Consider the following 16,959-nt stretch of genomic DNA (forward strand, 5'->3'; position numbering starts at 1 on the left):
ATGATAGAAGAGTAACAGGCCTGTGGTAGCTTAAAGACAGAGTACAGGATGGTGTTGTCCTAACCTATAGTTAGCCCAAGTCAGCCTGATTTCATCAGATCTCAGAAGCTAAGCAGGGTCAGCCTTATTTAGCAATTGGATGGGAGACCTCCAAGGCAGGTCAGGGTCGCTGTACAGAGACAGGTAATGGCTAACCACCTATGAAGTCTCTTGCCTGAAAAACCTTATGGGCTCACTATGAGTCAGCTGTGATGCGATGGCACTTTCCACCACAACAGTTAACGTGGTCAGTGTTCCAGATGGGGCCTGGAGATCTTGAGGAATTACAACTGATCTCCAAACAGCAGAGATCAGTTCACACGGAGAAAACGGCAGCTTTAGAGGGTGGACATCACATCCCTGTTGATCCCTATCCCCTTCCCAAACTCTTTCTCAAGTCTGCCTCTCTCAAATCTTATCTTTCCCAATTCTTTCTCTATTCGAATATTTTCAAATTCTTTATATTGTTGCGGGTTTTTTGGTTAATTCAAATTTTCTTTCCTTCTCCTTTTGTCTTTTTCCAGCTGCCAGTTTGACCAATGCAAATTCTTTCTTCTTTTTGCACTGCAAATCTGGCTAACTCAAGTTGTTCCCTGCATCTATGCATTTCTAAAGGATGTTTCTCTCTCTCTGCTTCACTGTCACTGCTCATGGCTTCAGCACCTCTTTCTCTACAGCTAGCTTTATTCTCTTAGGTAGCATATTTGTGATAAAAACCTACATTTTACCTTTTCTGACTTTACCTCTGGAGCATCTAATGTTTTTTGCTATGCCTGTTCAATTTCTCTTAAATGTTCTTGGGTCCTTACTGCAGCTCCTTCTTACATTACCCCAAAATGTTTACCTCAGGAGGGCAACACCTTTTGCCAAACCTGTCTTTTCTTTTAAACTACTTAGAATTTCTAAGATTGCTCCTCCTTACTTTTTTTTTTACCAGAAATTTACCTCAGGAGGGCAACCCCTTTTTATTAAATCACTCCTTTCTCTTAACTCACTCTGAGACCTTCTCTACAGCACCTTCTTACAATTACTTCAGAAGGGCTTTTGTAACTCACTGAATTCCTTCACATACACTCACAGCTACAGGTGTTCTCTACCATACCCAGGTTTTTACCTCAGGAACACACCTTTGCTCTAGGGTTTGAATCCCATCTCTGACCCAACACTCGGGGCACTAAACTAACTGAGGTAAGCCTTGTGAGGTAGGCACTCAGCAGCTTGAGTCAAGAAACAAATTAACAGGCAAATTAGTATGTGGCAAATTGCCCGAGCAACTGGATTCAGATTGAAGCAACACTCAAATAACTCCTCATAAGAATAGCTAATAAGTTTATTAAAGAAATGCAAAATGTCAATTACCAAAGAGCATAGAAGGATGCAGCAGAAGCAAATTAACAAAGGCTTTCTAATTAGACTAATCAAAAAGAGTCCAGTAGCACCTTTAAGACTAACCAATTTTATTGTAGCATAAGCTTTCGAGAATCACGTTCTCTTCGTCAGATGCATGATACAGAGACTGGTCATCTATATTTGACCAGTCTCTGTATCATGCATCTGACGAAGAGAACGTGATTCTCGAAAGCTTATGCTACAATAAAATTGGTTAGTCTTAAAGGTGCTACTGGACTCTTTTTGATTTTGCTATCACAGACTAACACGGCTAACTCCTCTGCATCTAATTAGACTAATATACACTAAAATTCCTAAGATTATTCCAGATTTTGTCTTCAAGCAAATAGAACTCAGCAAGATTTCCAGATGACAGGTCCAAAAGTCCAAAGGGCTATAGATTCCCACTTATAGCATGATCTTCAAAAGTCAACCCTCCAGCAAAGATTAGGTGAACAAGGAGTCAAGAAGGGAATCCAAAGGGAACAGAAGAGGAGCCCAGAAAGGAACAAAGACTAAAGTAAAAAAGACACCCTTTAAAGACACACTGCCAGCAGTGACTCAGAACAAATTTGCTATCAAAAGGCCAGTACTACAGTTAATTGGGCTTACAGTTGCGAGGAAGGAACTCATTTCTTCACTCCCGGGAGACTTTGTGCTAATTAGCCAGAATACCCAATCTGGACTCCCCAAGGCCTTGAGAACTTCACACTTCCAGAGACAGACTCTTATCCTATCAGTCTGAGAGCCAGTGGTACCATCTGGCCTCAAAAGGAAAAGCTACCTTTCTCTAATATCAAGGGGAGGAGGGTGCTAAAAGTAGAGGCCATAAACTTAAGTGCACACAGACCAAAAAAGCCTAATTCAAAATGATTGATCAGGACAAGAAACAAAGTGAGTTCCCCTTAGACACTGCCTCTCACCGTAAACACACAGGTTTGAGACTTTACAAGCAGTTAATGGCCGTCACAACACGTCAACTGTCTAACTTCTATTTTTCAGACAGAGAGCCCTGACCCAAATCCACATCAGGACCCTTCTTTCCAGCGGCTGCACCACACAGGCAGCCTGTTCCCTCTATTTACTTCTTCTGACCCAGCTATGGCCCAGAGCTACTGGGGAAAGGGAACTCAGAGTTAACTTTCCCTAATATGCTGCCATCATTTATTTAAACATGGCCCGTTGCCATGACCAGAGTGTTTGAGTCCCAGCTTCCTGTGCTATGCTTCTAGGTATTTCTCCTTCGCTGGCTTAGGACCACTAACCTGTGCTACATAATCATTGGAAAGTTTTCAATTATCAGATAAATTGTTTACAGCAAATCCCACACCGGCTTCTCATTGAGTCAGAAGGAGGATCCTCATTTATTAGCTTCCATAGACCTTCAGTCACGAGTATGAGATGTAGATGTTCTCTCCAGATGCCACAATTTCCAGGCTGTAGCTTAGTTAGTGGATCCAAGCCTCCTGGCAGAAGAGTTCCAGAGTCCCGGAGATCAATTTTTTTCTGGTTGGAGGGAGCAGCATCATTTAAAGAGCTCATCCTTTCCCATTGTTCTCTCTCCCCCAATCCTCACTGCACGTGCTAGTTAAAGTGCATCAGCCAGGGCTTTTCTTGTTTAGTGAGACTCCACACGCCAGATATAAGTTAATGGTTAGTGGAACAGCTTAGTAATCACTTCTTGCTTTCCATAACTCCTTGACCCATAACCTGTTTGCATAGTATGCAGAGAAGCATGCATGTGTAAGTCTTTTCCTTTCTGTGTATTCACTCTGCCACACAGACTCAGAAACAAGAAAGCTTATACTCAGAGCTCTGGTTAAGCTTTAGAAAAGAGTTCATTTATTATTGAAACTTCATACAGGATAGGAAAGGGCAGAGAGAGGATTCTTTCTCCCTACCTAGTCTAAAAATGCCAGTGGATGGCAGGATAGCATGTCCTGCTTCCGTGGTGTCAAAAAGAACAGAAGAAACAATGAGAGGAGATACAAGGAGGAAGTCCCTGAGAATACATGTGCACATCAAAGGATAGTAGCAGGATAATAGAAAGCAAGGATAAATAGATCCCTGATCTCTCTCTCTCTCTGACCACCCCCCTATGAAACCTGAGAAAGGAAAAGTGTCTCTTCATCTTACGATATGGATAGACTGCGCTTGCTAGAAAAAAAAGAACATTTTAAAAAGGGAAGGTGCTATTTCTGATGCCTGCCTGTCCTTGTAGGTAATGGAACAGTTTATTCAGAGGGGGAGAAGGGGAAATACCTGTACGCTGTAGCATAGTGGTTAAGAGGCTGGACTGCAAGTCAGCATTCTGTTGGTTCAAATCCCACTACTCCCATGAACTCAGTTGGCACCCTTGGGTAAGCCACTCCTCTCAGGCTCAGCATCCAAGGTGTATTATGGAGATATCACTAACCTCGTTCACCACTCTGAGTTGGGCATCAATCTGTCTAGAGGAACAGTATATTCATCTTCGTTCTTCTGTGCCTCCACACATGGGACTGCGCAGGCGCAGGCCAGCCGCCGGAGAATTTTCCATAGCTTCTATAGCTCCGAAGGGGCCGTTTGTCGCGCGCCTCAGCGACCGTTTTCCCGCCCAAACGGTCATGTGCTCCTCCAGCGACCAACGGCCCCTTCCCTCAGTTCTCTTCTTGCCGCCGCTGGGAGAGAACGTTAGCTTCGTTGCTCTGCGCTTATTGCTTGTGATTGATCTTCTGGTTTATTTGGACATCGGTTTGGACTTCGGACTTCGCTTTTGGATACTGATTTGGACGGTAATTAACGGACGGTTTCTGACTCGGACTGGTTGACCTCTCTTATTTGCGCGCCCCTGAAGATGGCCTCAAAGGCGCTCTTCAAGCGTTGCCTGAAGTGCCATACTAAAATGGCACAGACCGATGGCCACGACCAGTGCCTTTTTTGTCTGGGGGAGACCCACAATGTGACCGCCTGCAAGATCTGTCAGGGGTTCACGAATAAGGCCCGTCAGGATCGGCAGGCCCGGCTGAATTCCTCCCTCTGGAAAGCGGTCATGTCAACGGCAACACCGCTGCCCTCCCCCAAGGCTGGCCCAAGCCCCTCTGTCGGAGGGCGCTCGAGGGCAGGTTCTGTGTCCTCCGCTCGGTCTGCACGCCCCGCAAGTGCCGCAGCGTCGAAGACAACCTCTCCAGCGCAGGGTTCGGCGCGGCCGCCCCGAAGCGCTTCTTCCACCGCGTCGGATCCGAGAGCTGCCGCCTCGGGACCGAAGATCGTGGTTCCGAGCCCTCGGTCGGAACCGACGGCTGGGTCGATTCCGGTGGCTAAGCCGCGCTCGTCGTCATCCAGAGCTACGTCGGTACCGAGATCTTCTTCAGAGCCACCTGCAAAGAAGAAAAAGACCAAGCACCGTCATCGCTCTCCACGCTCGGTTCCGACGGAGGAGGTCATCCTGATTCCGCGCACACCGTCTCCTCACCTGGGCTCTCCGGTTCCGGAGGATGTGCCGGACCCGGGCGCGTTCGAGGTTGTACCATCGGCACCTTCCCCAGTAGCTGATCCAGGCCCGCCTCCGAGTCGGCGGGATCGGTCTTCTTCTGGTCACCGCTCACCAGCAGCTGCTTCCAGTCGTGAGCGACGTCGGTCCGAGGAGGGGAGTGTCGGTTCCGTGCGCTCGTTGGCCTCCCGTCATCGTCAAGCTTCGGATCTGCCTCCCGCTTTCCATTGCCAATGGGAAGGGGCTCCTGGTTTCGCATACTCGGAACCGAGGCCCTCGACCTCTAGGCAGGCATGGTTCCCTCCGCCGGCCCGGGGAGAGGAATCGCACAGTTCCGAAGGGGAGGACGTCGGCAGCGTCGGAGATTACGGTTCCGAGTCCTGTTCCGAACCTTCGCCAGACGACAACGTGGCGCCGAGCAGTAGTTCTCCATATGAAGATTTGAGAATCTACGCAGATCAGATGGCTCGGATGGCTCAAGCTTTAGAAATGGATATCTCCTCAGCTGTTCCCCAAACCAAGGACAAGCTGCTCAGGAGGGTCTATGCGGACAATCCTGCAACCGTTGGCTTCCCTATGCTTGAGGGGATAGAGGAAATTGTCGAGAAGGTGTGGAAGGTGCCCTGTGACCAACCTGCCACCTCGAGGAGGATTGAGCAGCTTTATAAGATTAAACAGGGCACCTGGCCATCATTGTTGAAGCACCCTCCGCCTTCATCGCTCGTCACGGAGGAGTTCCAGTCTCGCCGCTCTGGAGCACCCTCAGCGCTACCTGACAAGGAGGGGAGGAAGCTAGATGCCCTAGGTAGACGGCAGTATTCCATCGCGTCCCTAGGGCTGAGGATTGCCAACTACCAGACGATTATGGCTGGGTACCAACTCTACCTCTGGGAAAAGTTGGCATCCTATGTTGGCATCCTCCCCCCTGAACAGAAGGCAGTGGTGTCGCTCCTGCAGACAGAAGCTGTCCGCCTGTCGAAACAACAGCTAAATGCAGGGAGCCATGCGGCCGACACGGCAGCTCGTGGGATGACTTCCGCCATCGTCCTCCGACGCCATTCATGGCTGCGGTCTACGGCACTTTCCCAGGAAGTGAGGTCCCGGGTGGAAGGCCTTCCTTTCGAAGGGGAATCACTATTCTCCGCGTCCACCGATGAGGCCTTAAAGAAAAAGAAGGAGGACAGACAGACGGCACGGTCCTTGGGCCTAGCTCCCACTGACAAACCCGCCTACAAGCCACGATACACTCCCAGGTACGGCCCTTACCACTACCAGGGCAGGTACCAGTAGCAGCGGCCGAGTTACCAACCGTTCCCGGCTTATCAACAGCGGCACTACCCTCCTCAGCAACAGCCCAAGAGGCGTAGGCCGTTCAAACCTCGTTCCTCGCAGCCTCCGTCCCAACAGAAGGAGCAGCAGGGCCCGGGGAGGCAGTACTGACGGGTCAACCCAGCCGTACCACCGAACTTCTCGGACAGACTGAGGCCATTCCTCTCGGAGTGGGAGTCAATAACATCTGACTCATGGGTCTTAACTATTGTTGAGAAGGGGTACGGGCTGGAATTCATTGAACTGCCGAGATGCTGTTCACCGCTGACCGCTGTCAATAACACTATGGCCGAGCTGGACACTGAAATAACATCGCTCTTGGCCAAGGGAGCTATAGAGGAGGTGCCCTATGAAGGCTCTGTGAAGGGGTTCTTCTCCAGGTTCTTCCTAGTCCCCAAAAAGGACGGGGGGTTGCGTCCCATTCTGGACTTGCGAGGCCTTAATGCCTATTTGAGGGTGACTAAATTTAAAATGGTAACGTTGGCAACTGTGCTTGCCCTGCTCAGGAAGGGGGACTGGTTTGCGGTCCTGGATTTGAAGGACGCATATTTTCATGTGGGGATACGTGAGGAACATAGGAAATACCTGAGTTTTGTCTACCGGCAAAGGGTTTTTCGATACAAGGTGCTCCCCTTTGGCCTGTCCACTGCCCCACGGGTGTTCACTAAGTGTGTTGCTCCTGTGGTCTCCTTCCTTCGGGAGCAGGGTTGTTCAATTTTTCCGTACCTTGATGACTGGCTCATCGTGGCTGAGTCTGAGCCCAGATTAGCCCAGGACCTTGATCTGGTGCTTACCACATGCGACCGATTGGGCCTCGTGGTTAATCTAGAAAAATCTAAATTGGTTCCCAGTCGTACGGTCTCCTACATTGGTGCACTTCTGGACTCTGTGAAGGGTAAGGCTCTGCTCCCCCAGGAGAGGGCTAGGTCCCTAAAGGGTCTTGTGTCCATGTTTAAGAGGAACCATTTTCAACCGGTACGCACTATCCAGTGCTTGCTGGGCCATATGGCTGCTGCTACTTCTGTAATCCCCCTCGCCAGGCTGCATTTGCGGCCTCTCCAGAACTGGTTTGTACGAAGGTATGATGCTTTTCAGCACCCTCCGTCCCTCAAGCTCTCCGTTCCTAGGAGCATACTGTCCTCGTTGGATTGGTGGTTGTCTGAGGGCAATTTATTTGGAGGTTTCCCTTTCGGTTATCAACATCCTGACATCACGGTGACCACTGATGCCTCTCTGGTGGGATGGGGGGCTTACTGTGGGGATGTCTGTGTCCAGGATGTCTGGACTGAAGGTGAAAAGGCGCTCCATATCAATGTTTTGGAACTAAGAGCCATTCGTTTTGCGCTTGTGTCCCTTACAGCTCTGCTGCGAAATCGTCACGTGTTGGTACAGACAGACAACACCACTGCCATGTACTACGTGAACCAGCAAGGGGGCACAGCGTCCATGACTCTCTGCCGGGAAGCCACGCTCACCTGGCAGTGGGCAGTCAAGAATGGCGTCACTCTGCGAGCCATACATGTGGCTGGGTCAGACAACGCTCGGGCGGACGCCCTGAGCAGGGTTCTGTTGTTAGACCACGAATGGGAGCTCAACGACGGGTGCAGTGGGCTGATCTTCCAGATGTGGGGACACCCGGTTATAGATGTGTTCGCTACGGCGGCGAACGCCAAAGCCCAGACGTTCTGTTCCCGAGCAGGGAGCGACCCGCTCTCTATTGGGGATGCCTTCCTGTTTACGTGGAACCAGGGATTGCATTACATGTTTCCGCCCTTCCCCTTGATAGCCAAGGTCCTGTGCAAAATAGAGGAGGACAGGACAGACTGCATCTTAGTGGCTCCTTTTTGGCCGAGGCAAGTCTGGTTCCCAAGGCTCCTGCAGCTATCTCAGCGGACCTATGTGAGGCTGCCCCCTTGGCAGGATCTTTTGAGGAACGGGGACATTCTTCACCACGACCCCGGGAAGCTGCATCTGGCAGCTTGGCGGATCGTCCCTCCTCATTGAATTTTTCTACGCAGGTGGAACGGGTCCTCTTGAATGCCCACAAGCCATCTACCCGGCGCTCTTACGAGGCCAAGTGGCGGAGGTTTGAGACCTGGGCACGTGAGAAAGGGGTGGTGCCTACGGATAGCTCCCTAGGGCTGATTTTTGACTATTTGTGCCTCCTGAGGGACCAGGGATTAAGGGTTACCTCCCTCAAGGTTCACCTGGCAGCTATCTCTGCTACCCACTCTCGTGTTGATGGTAGCACGGTTTTTTCCCACCCAAAGTCCCGCCAGTTCCTTAAGGGAATGTTCAACCTCTACCCACCAGTGTCGCCTCCTGTACCACAATGGTCACTGTCTTTGGTGCTGGCACGGCTAATGTTGCCTCCCTTCGAGCCTTTGGCGACCTGCCCCTTGGACCTGCTGTCGTACAAGGTGGCATTCCTAGTGGCTATAACCTCTGCCAGGAGGGTCAGTGAGCTCTCTGCGCTACGGTCTGACCCCCCCTTCCTTTTATTCCATCCCAATAGGGTGGTATTGCGTCCCTGCCTGGGCTTCCTACCTAAGGTAGTGTCCACTTTTCATCTGTCGCAGGAGATATCGCTTCCTGCATTCTTTCCTCACCCCTCTTCCAAGGGGGAAAAGGCGCTGCACACTCTGGATTTGAAGAGGGCGCTAGCTTTCTATCTGGACAGGACAAAGGGCTTCAGAAAGTGTCCTCACCTGTTCGTGTGTTTTGGGGCCAAGGACAAGGGCAATAGGGCTTCCTCGCAGACTCTGTCCAGGTGGATTGTGACGGCCATTAGTAAGGCCTATTCCCTGGCTGGGGCGAGTTGCCCGCTGCAGGTTAGGGCCCATTCCACGCGGTCCCAGGCTGCCTCTTCGGCTCTCCTCCGGGGGGTTCCGTTGGCTAGCATCTGTAGGGCAGCCACCTGGTCCACGGCTGACACCTTTGTCAGGCATTATGCTGTAGATGTGGATACAGGGCGAGATGTGGCTGTGGCCAGGGCTGTATTGCATTCCCTTTTTTCCTAAGGGGTTCTGGGATGCTACGCTATCATGCTACAATTTTGTAGTTGTATGTTTTATATGTATATATGCTTATATATATTTATTGAATATATCCTTATACAAGTGTGTATATATGGGAGTATGTTGTATATATGTATATTTGTGTATAGTTATATGTTGTTTACACTTGTTGATGGTTCTTGTGTGATACAATAAAATTGTGTTGGACTTCACCCCACCTTCCTTATTGTGTGAAGCTTGGTACACTCCCATGTGTGGAGGCACAGAAGAACGAAGATGAAAACAGGGTTGACATACCTGTAACTTATGTTCATCGAGTTCTTCTGTGCTGACACACAACCCTCCCTCCTACCCCGCTGTGAATTCCAATGCACAATGCTGTGTGGGCTATAACAAATATTGATGTCTATGCAGGTTGTGGCTATGTGTATTGGTTAAGCGGCGGCAAGGAGAACTGAGGGAAGGGGCCGTTGGTCGCTGGAGGAGCACGTGACCGTTTGGGCGGGAAAACGGTCGCTGAGGCGCGCGACAAACGGCCCCTTCGGAGCTATAGAAGCTATGGAAAATTCTCCGGCGGCTGGCCTGCGCCTGCGCAGTCCCATGTGTGTCAGCACAGAAGAACTCGATGAACATAAGTTACAGGTATGTCAACCCTGTTTAAACTGCCTATTTATTTATTTATTTTAATCTGCCTTTCTCACTGAGATCCAAGGCCAATTGCAATGGTGTGAGTGAAAAGGACTTTCTAACTCAGATGACAGGACATTATAGCGCAGAAAGATGCCTTGGTAGGATTAAACACTATGCCACTGGGTACTGTCTGTATATATAAATATGAGCCTACTAGCGAGTTTCCACGCTGCTAAACACACCATGGAAATTAGTGATGCTTTGTTTTAGATAGATTTCATCGCTGTGCTCAGCTTTATGCTTGTTTAAAAGTTCTCTGTTACCATTCCCTATTGTAACTGTTTTCCTGTTGTAACTGCTTTTCACAGGGTTGCCAGCTTCCAGGTGGTGGCAGGAGATCTCCCGGAATTACAACTCATCTCCAGACTACCAAGCTCAACTCCCCTGGAGAAAATGGCTGCCTTGGAAGGTTGACTCTATGGCATTATATGCTGCTGAGGTCCCTCCCCTTCCCAAACCCCACCTTCTTCAGGCTCCACCCCCTCAAATCTCCAGGAAATCCCCAACATGGAGCTGGTAACCCTATTGCCAGGTCCCCTTACCCTCTGGGTGGGAGGTGAGAGACCTGGCACTCACCTTTTTAGTTGTCTTTTGTGTGTGCATTTCTGGGCTGCACAATGATGTCACTTCTGGGAAGGGATGTCATCATGCAGGCCTCATGCTACCCCTGGGAGTACTCCCGCAGGCTGATTTTGGCTATTTAGGATAGGATTGGGCCCATTTGGGGCCAGAATCGGCCCACTGCAGAGCATGGGAGCACTTCTGGGATGATGCAATGGGCCTTGCAGTACTCCTGCGTTTCTCAGTGGGCCAATTAAGGCCCCAAATGGGCCCAATTTGGCCCATTTGGGGCGCAAATCAGCCTACTGTGGAGTTTGGGAACGTGCCAGGCCACCCAGAATGTGCCCCGGGATACATGTTCTCCCACCTTTTCTGCCGCTGGCCAGGTAAGCAGGGGCGGGGGTGATGGGTAGGGAGTGAGGGAGTTGTAGTTTTTCATTATTATATTTTGCTCAATGGAGTCTTAGCTGTCAATTATATTGTATTTTCACTTGCACTGCTGCAATCCACCCTGGATCTCAGTGAGAAAGGTGGACTATAAATGAATAAATATAGAGGCAGTCCGCATTACTGGGCCTTTGTAGTTATATAAAGTACTTATATTGCCTCTAAGCATATAACAACTGTGCTTATATATGCAATCCTAAAGCAGCCTCAACTTCTGACCTGCTTTCCTCCCCCCCCCCAGCATATAAGCCCACTCTGAGTTTACAGACAGGAATGGGAGGAGCATCTTCTCTCCACCTTCCCCGCCCCTTCCTGCCATGGACTCTATGTATTGGCTTAGCTAAGGCTCCCGAAGCCTTCCTTACTATTAATTGTTTCTTGCTGGCAGCAGCCAATCAGATTTGTATAATAAAGACCAATCACCGTGCAGTAAATAAGTTACTATGTATACAGTTTATGCAAACTAAGGCTTCTAGTTGTGTGTTTGTATTGGTTGTTGCTTGAAAAGGGGCGTGGGGGTTCGTGTATATACTTGGCTCATGTCCAGCCAGGGTTTTTTGTCTGTCTGCTTCTAGTTTCAAGAGTTGTTGATAGGAGCTGAAAATCACAATACTTAATAGGTTCCCTCCAAGGGCCTAAGGTTGGTAGCTCCAGGTTGGAAAATTATACCTCAGCAGGGTATAATGCTATAGAGTCCACCGCCAAAGCAGTCATTTTCTCCAGGGGAACTGATCTTCGTGGCCTGGAGATCCAGATCGCCAGCCGCCACCTGGAGGGTGGCAACCTGTCCCACCAAGGGCCTTTCCCTCAGCTTTTCGTTTCTTCAGTATGCCCCCCCCCCGGCCATGCTGACCCACTTCGGCTATTTCCGTAACGGGAGGGGAGAAAACCGAGCGGCCAAACTCCCTCCCTCGCTGCCCCCCCTTGGAAATTTCGGCCGTTGGGTTCAAACTCGGTTCGGCCGTCGGAGGTGGGGGGAGGCTGTGTTTTTAACAGACTCTGTTCGGAACGGCCCCTCGGCGGGAAGGGCTCCGGCCTCTCAATGCGGTTCATGCGTTTCCAGCTGGGCCGGGCGGGCGACAGCCTCGGGGGCTCTGTTCGGGTGCCGAGGCGGCGGCCTGGTCGTCGAAGCCGCCTTTCCTTCGGCCGTTTCCGTGAGGGGCCCCGCTCGGCTGTTTCCGCCGGGGGGGGGAGGAGTGCGGAGGGGGGCGGGCGCGGCGGCGGCGGCGGCGCGTGCTCCCTGGCTGCCTGCTCGCTCCCGCGCCGCTCCCTCCGTCGGCCGCGGCCGCTGCCTGCCTGTCGCCGGGGCTGGGAGAGCCTGAGCGCGTGTGTGTGTGTTATGTGAGTGACGCGGCGGAGGTGTAGTTTGACGCGGTGTGTTACGTGGGGGAGAGAATAAAACTGCGGCGAGAGCCTCGGCGCGAACGAAAGCAGTGACGGAGCAGCCTCCAGCCGGTAAGAGGAGAAAAGAGAGACCGAGGCCAGGAAGGAAGGAAGGAAGGAGGACGGCGGAGGCCGAGCCCAGCGCGAGAAGAGCAGCGGGCGGGGAGGCGGCGGGGAGGGGAGGCGGCAGCCCTGGAGGCGCGCGGGGACGGGCGACCGGGCGGGGGACCCGTCCCGCCGCCCTCAGCCCGGCGCCGCCGAGCGGGAAACGCGCCCGCTCTTTTCCCGCCTCCCCCTCGGCGCCGTTGCGAAAAGACGGGCCTCTCGCGGCCTGCCGCCCCGCCGACGCCGCTCCCCCGTCCCCTCCCCTCGGGCTCCTCACGGCCGCCGCCGAGCTCGGCCCCGCGCGGCGAACAAAGAATAATGGCGGATGGAGGCGGCGGCCCGGCCGGGCAAAGCAGCCCGAGAGATGGGGCGGGGGAGGGAAGGAGGGCGGCTTGGCCTCGCCGCCGCCCTCACATGGCGGGGCGGGGGAGGGAGGGGGCGAGAAGAGCGCGCGCTTCCCCCCCCCCCGCCTCCGGTGCCCCCTCCCTCCCCCCACTCTGTGACTGAAGAAAAGCCTCCGACGCGCCCGCGGGGTCCCTGAGCCGCCACCCCCCCCCCCCCAGCAGAGGGACCGCTCCTCTTTATCCCCACCCCCACCCCCAGTGTTTCCCGCCGGGGAAGGCTCGGGGGAACTGGGGCGGCGTGTGCAGGCGGGGTCCCTCGCTCGCCTCCCCGCCCTGCAGGCAGCGCTGCCCCGGGAAGGGTGGGCTTGACAGGGGCCGGGTTGCGCGGCCCTGAGCCCGGCTGGGGAGCCTCTCCTCTCCCCCCCTCCGGCCACGGAAGGGCTCGGCAGCCCCACCCCGAAACGCTCCTCCCGCCGCTCTCTAGGCAGGGATTTCCCGGGCGCTGTCAACTGGAGCAGGGGCTTGCCCAGCCGCGGCCGCAGCCTGCCCGCCGCCCTCTGCTCCCCTGGTGCCTCCCCGCCGCTGGCTGCAGGGCCCAGGGGTTCCGAGTCCAAACCTTGCTTCGTTCCCCACCGCCCCACTTTTAAAAAGCATGGCTTGAAAGTTGTGCTTTCAAAGCATGGGGAGGAAGGAGGTTGGCAAAGCCTTTTGAAAGGTTCCTTCTTAATAAAGTATTTTGGACCAAAACTGTATTCCGCAACACTTTGTTTTTGCTCTCAGTTCACTGTTGGGATGTGATGAAAAACTGGGCCCCTCCCAAACAAAGTCCTGCTCCAGTTTCACTTCTTTTTTTTTTGGCAAGGTATATTGTTGAGCAGTGTAGCCTACTGCTGCATGAAGAATTGTGAATAATTAAGCCCTTCTGGTTTCATTGATAATTACTAATGTAATATGGACAGTTCTTAATGCAGTTTATATAGAATCATGAGTTACATGACATTTTGCAGAGTAACCTAAATGAGAAGTAGCTGCCCCAAGGAGTTTGCAGTCTAAATTTAGATAGTGGGGAAGTCGTGTCATTAAATCAATAGAGAAGGGAAGAAGCATCCATAAAACAAGGAACAAATGTGAGAATTTAGGCTTAGATTCAGTTATGCACTGACTAAAGGATTGAGTTGTGGAAAACATGGGTCTTAAGCTGGTGTTTAAAGTTAAGAGAGACTACTATTTAACTAAAGATGTGCAATAGACTAAATTACAAAGTTGAATGGCTAAATAACAACAGGAACATGTTCTTAGAAAATCTACATGGTGTTGAAAATAACATTTAAAAATTGATACTACTTTGTGGGTGCGGGGGATTGCACCACACAATGCAGTTGTAGACAGTATTCTTACCCATCTTAAATGGTACTGATGACATAAACCTGTTCTACTAGCACCTTAGTACTGATAAGAATTTTATCACAAGCATGTGCAAAAACATCTTAGTCTAATATTCTCTCTCATGGTTGCAACTGCAAACATTCTAGTTAGTTTTCAGCCAAATATAATTTTTCCCCCAAACATGCTTTCTGCAGAAGGGTTTAGGTGGATTCAGTGAGGATAAGCCTATCAATGGCTTTTTGGCACAGTGACTTGAATGTTTGGAAGCAGGATACCTCTGAATGGTAGTTGTAGAAGGACAGTATCAGGGGCAGACTTAATTGGTTTCTGGTTGCTTTTTGTTGAATTTCTTTAAGAGTCCATAAAATTCTAGTTTTCTGATAATGTGCTTTTGAGTAGAGGGGGGGGAAGTCCTTCGGACTGTATTCAAAGTACAACCATTTCATGTACAGAAGCAGATTGTTTAAGCTAACTGTATTAAAAATAGATCCTGTTGTATTTTTTCTAGTGCTATTTTCTCATATTTAAATATTTTGCACCTATCACAGCACATATATTCCCCCTCCAAAACCAGCTTCTCCAAAAATTAATGTGAACCCCCTTTGCTATTTGGAAGAAACAAAAGATATTGATGGGGGGAGGGGCAGGGACTGTTAAAGGTACTTCTAGGCGTAAAGGACACATCTAGATGACAGGCAATAAATGCAGTTTTTGCCTCTTGTTCCCCAGTACATGGTATGTGATTGAAAGCTTCTTGGTTTGGGGCACCACAGGTGCCTGGGCAAGTTGGAATGTGCTTCCTCTGCACAAGCTAGGCCTCCAAATTGGCCAGTTAGGATTCTAGTTTGCAGATTCAGAGCAAGTGCCAGCTTACCAAGGTGGCTGAATTTAGATGTCGCAGTAAAATTGAAGGCTTCCCAAACTAGGATATTGCCAGCCTTGTCATTGAAGGGGAAGAGAGAGTTGTGGGGAAGGGAGTGTGCCAGCGCAAGAGTAGGCTGTGTCTGTGCCTTCCACTGAAAACAGGTTTGCTGTGATGTCTGAATGACATTTTAGTGTTATGAAAAGAGGGTGCTGATTTTCTACACCCATCATCATAGTAGCTGTAGCGCCTGCAGACTTGGACAGAGAACGATTAGTCTTTCTGCATTTTTATCCTATGTGATTCTTTTGTCAAGTTGATCTGTTCAGTGTGCGTGTGTGGGGAATTCTGGCCTTGCATCTTTCAAATCAATTTGTGTTGCTTTGATTAAATTGGCTGAGGGAGGGATGGCTAATACTTCAAGCATCCTATGTCAAGGATATATTCAGTAATGGCTTTCTTACAGCCTCAGAGTAATTGCTGGAATTCCCCATGTATTCAATTGTATGGTAGGCCCTGGTTATCCTCCAAGATGTCAAAAGTCCTATTGTTGACAAAGCTAAGAAAACTGCAGAGAAGCTGGATCTTTTGCATGAATTAGTTCCATATGGATCTCGTCACAGGGTGACTGGAAAGTAATAGTTGTGGAAATTTTCTATCATTCTGCCAAAAGGAGATGTTGCTCATAGTGCAGGTTTTCCAAAAGTACAAGATTGCTTCAATGGTACAGTTAATGTGTAGAGCTTTTGTTTAGGCTACATTTACTTCAGGATAAATTCTGTGTGTCAAAATGTTGACATTAAAGAGTCCTGAGGAAGATGATATACTTTTTGGTCAACTTATATTAAATAATATTTGTGTGAAACAGAAAACTTAGATTGCTGTATACAGCCATATTTCCTAGTCCAGTGGCAGTTCTAGTAGATTCTTGTGGTTATCTGTTCATTGAAATATATGTGACGCTTCTTTAGTCTTTATTTTTTTCAAAATTTTACCAGATAACAGTTCACTGACTGTTAACATGTCTATATTTTCTTGACGATAAGTAAGTGTATTTGAAGTAATTATTAAATGTAGAACTTACATATAGCATGATAGTATCCTCAAAGTAATACTAGGAAATATGACTTACATAATTTAGAAAGGATGTTTTTAATAATTCTTCCAGGTGATCCATTAGTCCAATATTCAGACTTTTCAGATCAAGGACCCACCCAGGTCCAGGACCCTTATATATTTTTACTGTATTATTAATTAAAATATTTATATCTTGTCTTTCTCTTGTAACTCTAGATCACTTAAAGCTAAAACTGTCCATAATAGTATAAACCCCTATTAACCTTCCCCCAAGAATATGCCTGTAGCTCAAACTCCATTGAAAGCCCTAGCTAATAAACTGGCCGTACACCGCCTCCTAAAAACCTCTGTAAGGAGCCTGTTTCACAAAGCAGGAGCCACTGCTGAAAAGAAATGGGCTCAGTTAGTGCCAGGTAGGCAATCTCAAATGGGGGGGGGGGGGGAGCAGACAGAAGGAAGCAGCTGGAGAACTACATATGGGGATAAATGGCTCTTCAGATATGTGGGGCCTAGGCTCTTTAAAGGTCATAAGCAGTACCTAGAATTGAACTTGGAAACAAACCAGCAGCCAGTTTAGTTACGTTAAAATAGGCAGGATGTGATGCAATAGTTTTCAGGCTTCAAACTCTTGTGGACCCTTGACATAATGACCTGTCTGATGAGGCATTTAATGGCCTTCAGCAGAGGCCCTTGTGCTATAGGGGTATTCACGTGCATGCTTGCTGTGGCTTCTCTGAATTGAGTGTGCCTTGCACCAGTGCTCGATTTTTCTGAACTTGAGGGCTCATCTGAATTTAATTTATGTATTGTGCCCCTCAGTGCAGCACTATCTGTACACACCATAGTACACAGACAGTC

The 16,959-nt window shown here is 49.8% G+C and overlaps 1 protein-coding gene across 3 annotated transcripts in view; it reads left to right on the plus strand.

Moving 5' to 3' along the window:
* Nucleotides 1-12,203: 12,203 nt before the first annotated feature.
* CREB1 (cAMP responsive element binding protein 1) overlaps nucleotides 12,204-16,959 on the plus strand; it is a 47,167-nt gene continuing 42,411 nt past the window's right edge. For all 3 annotated transcript variants that reach the window (XM_054970562.1, XM_054970564.1, XM_054970563.1), the window contains exon 1: nucleotides 12,204-12,399. The gene's annotated coding sequence lies outside the window, so the exon portion shown is untranslated. The remainder of the gene's footprint in view (nucleotides 12,400-16,959) is intronic.

The sequence above is a fragment of the Eublepharis macularius genome, chromosome 2 (genome assembly GCF_028583425.1).
Source record: "Eublepharis macularius isolate TG4126 chromosome 2, MPM_Emac_v1.0, whole genome shotgun sequence".
NCBI lineage: Eukaryota > Metazoa > Chordata > Lepidosauria > Squamata > Eublepharidae > Eublepharis > Eublepharis macularius.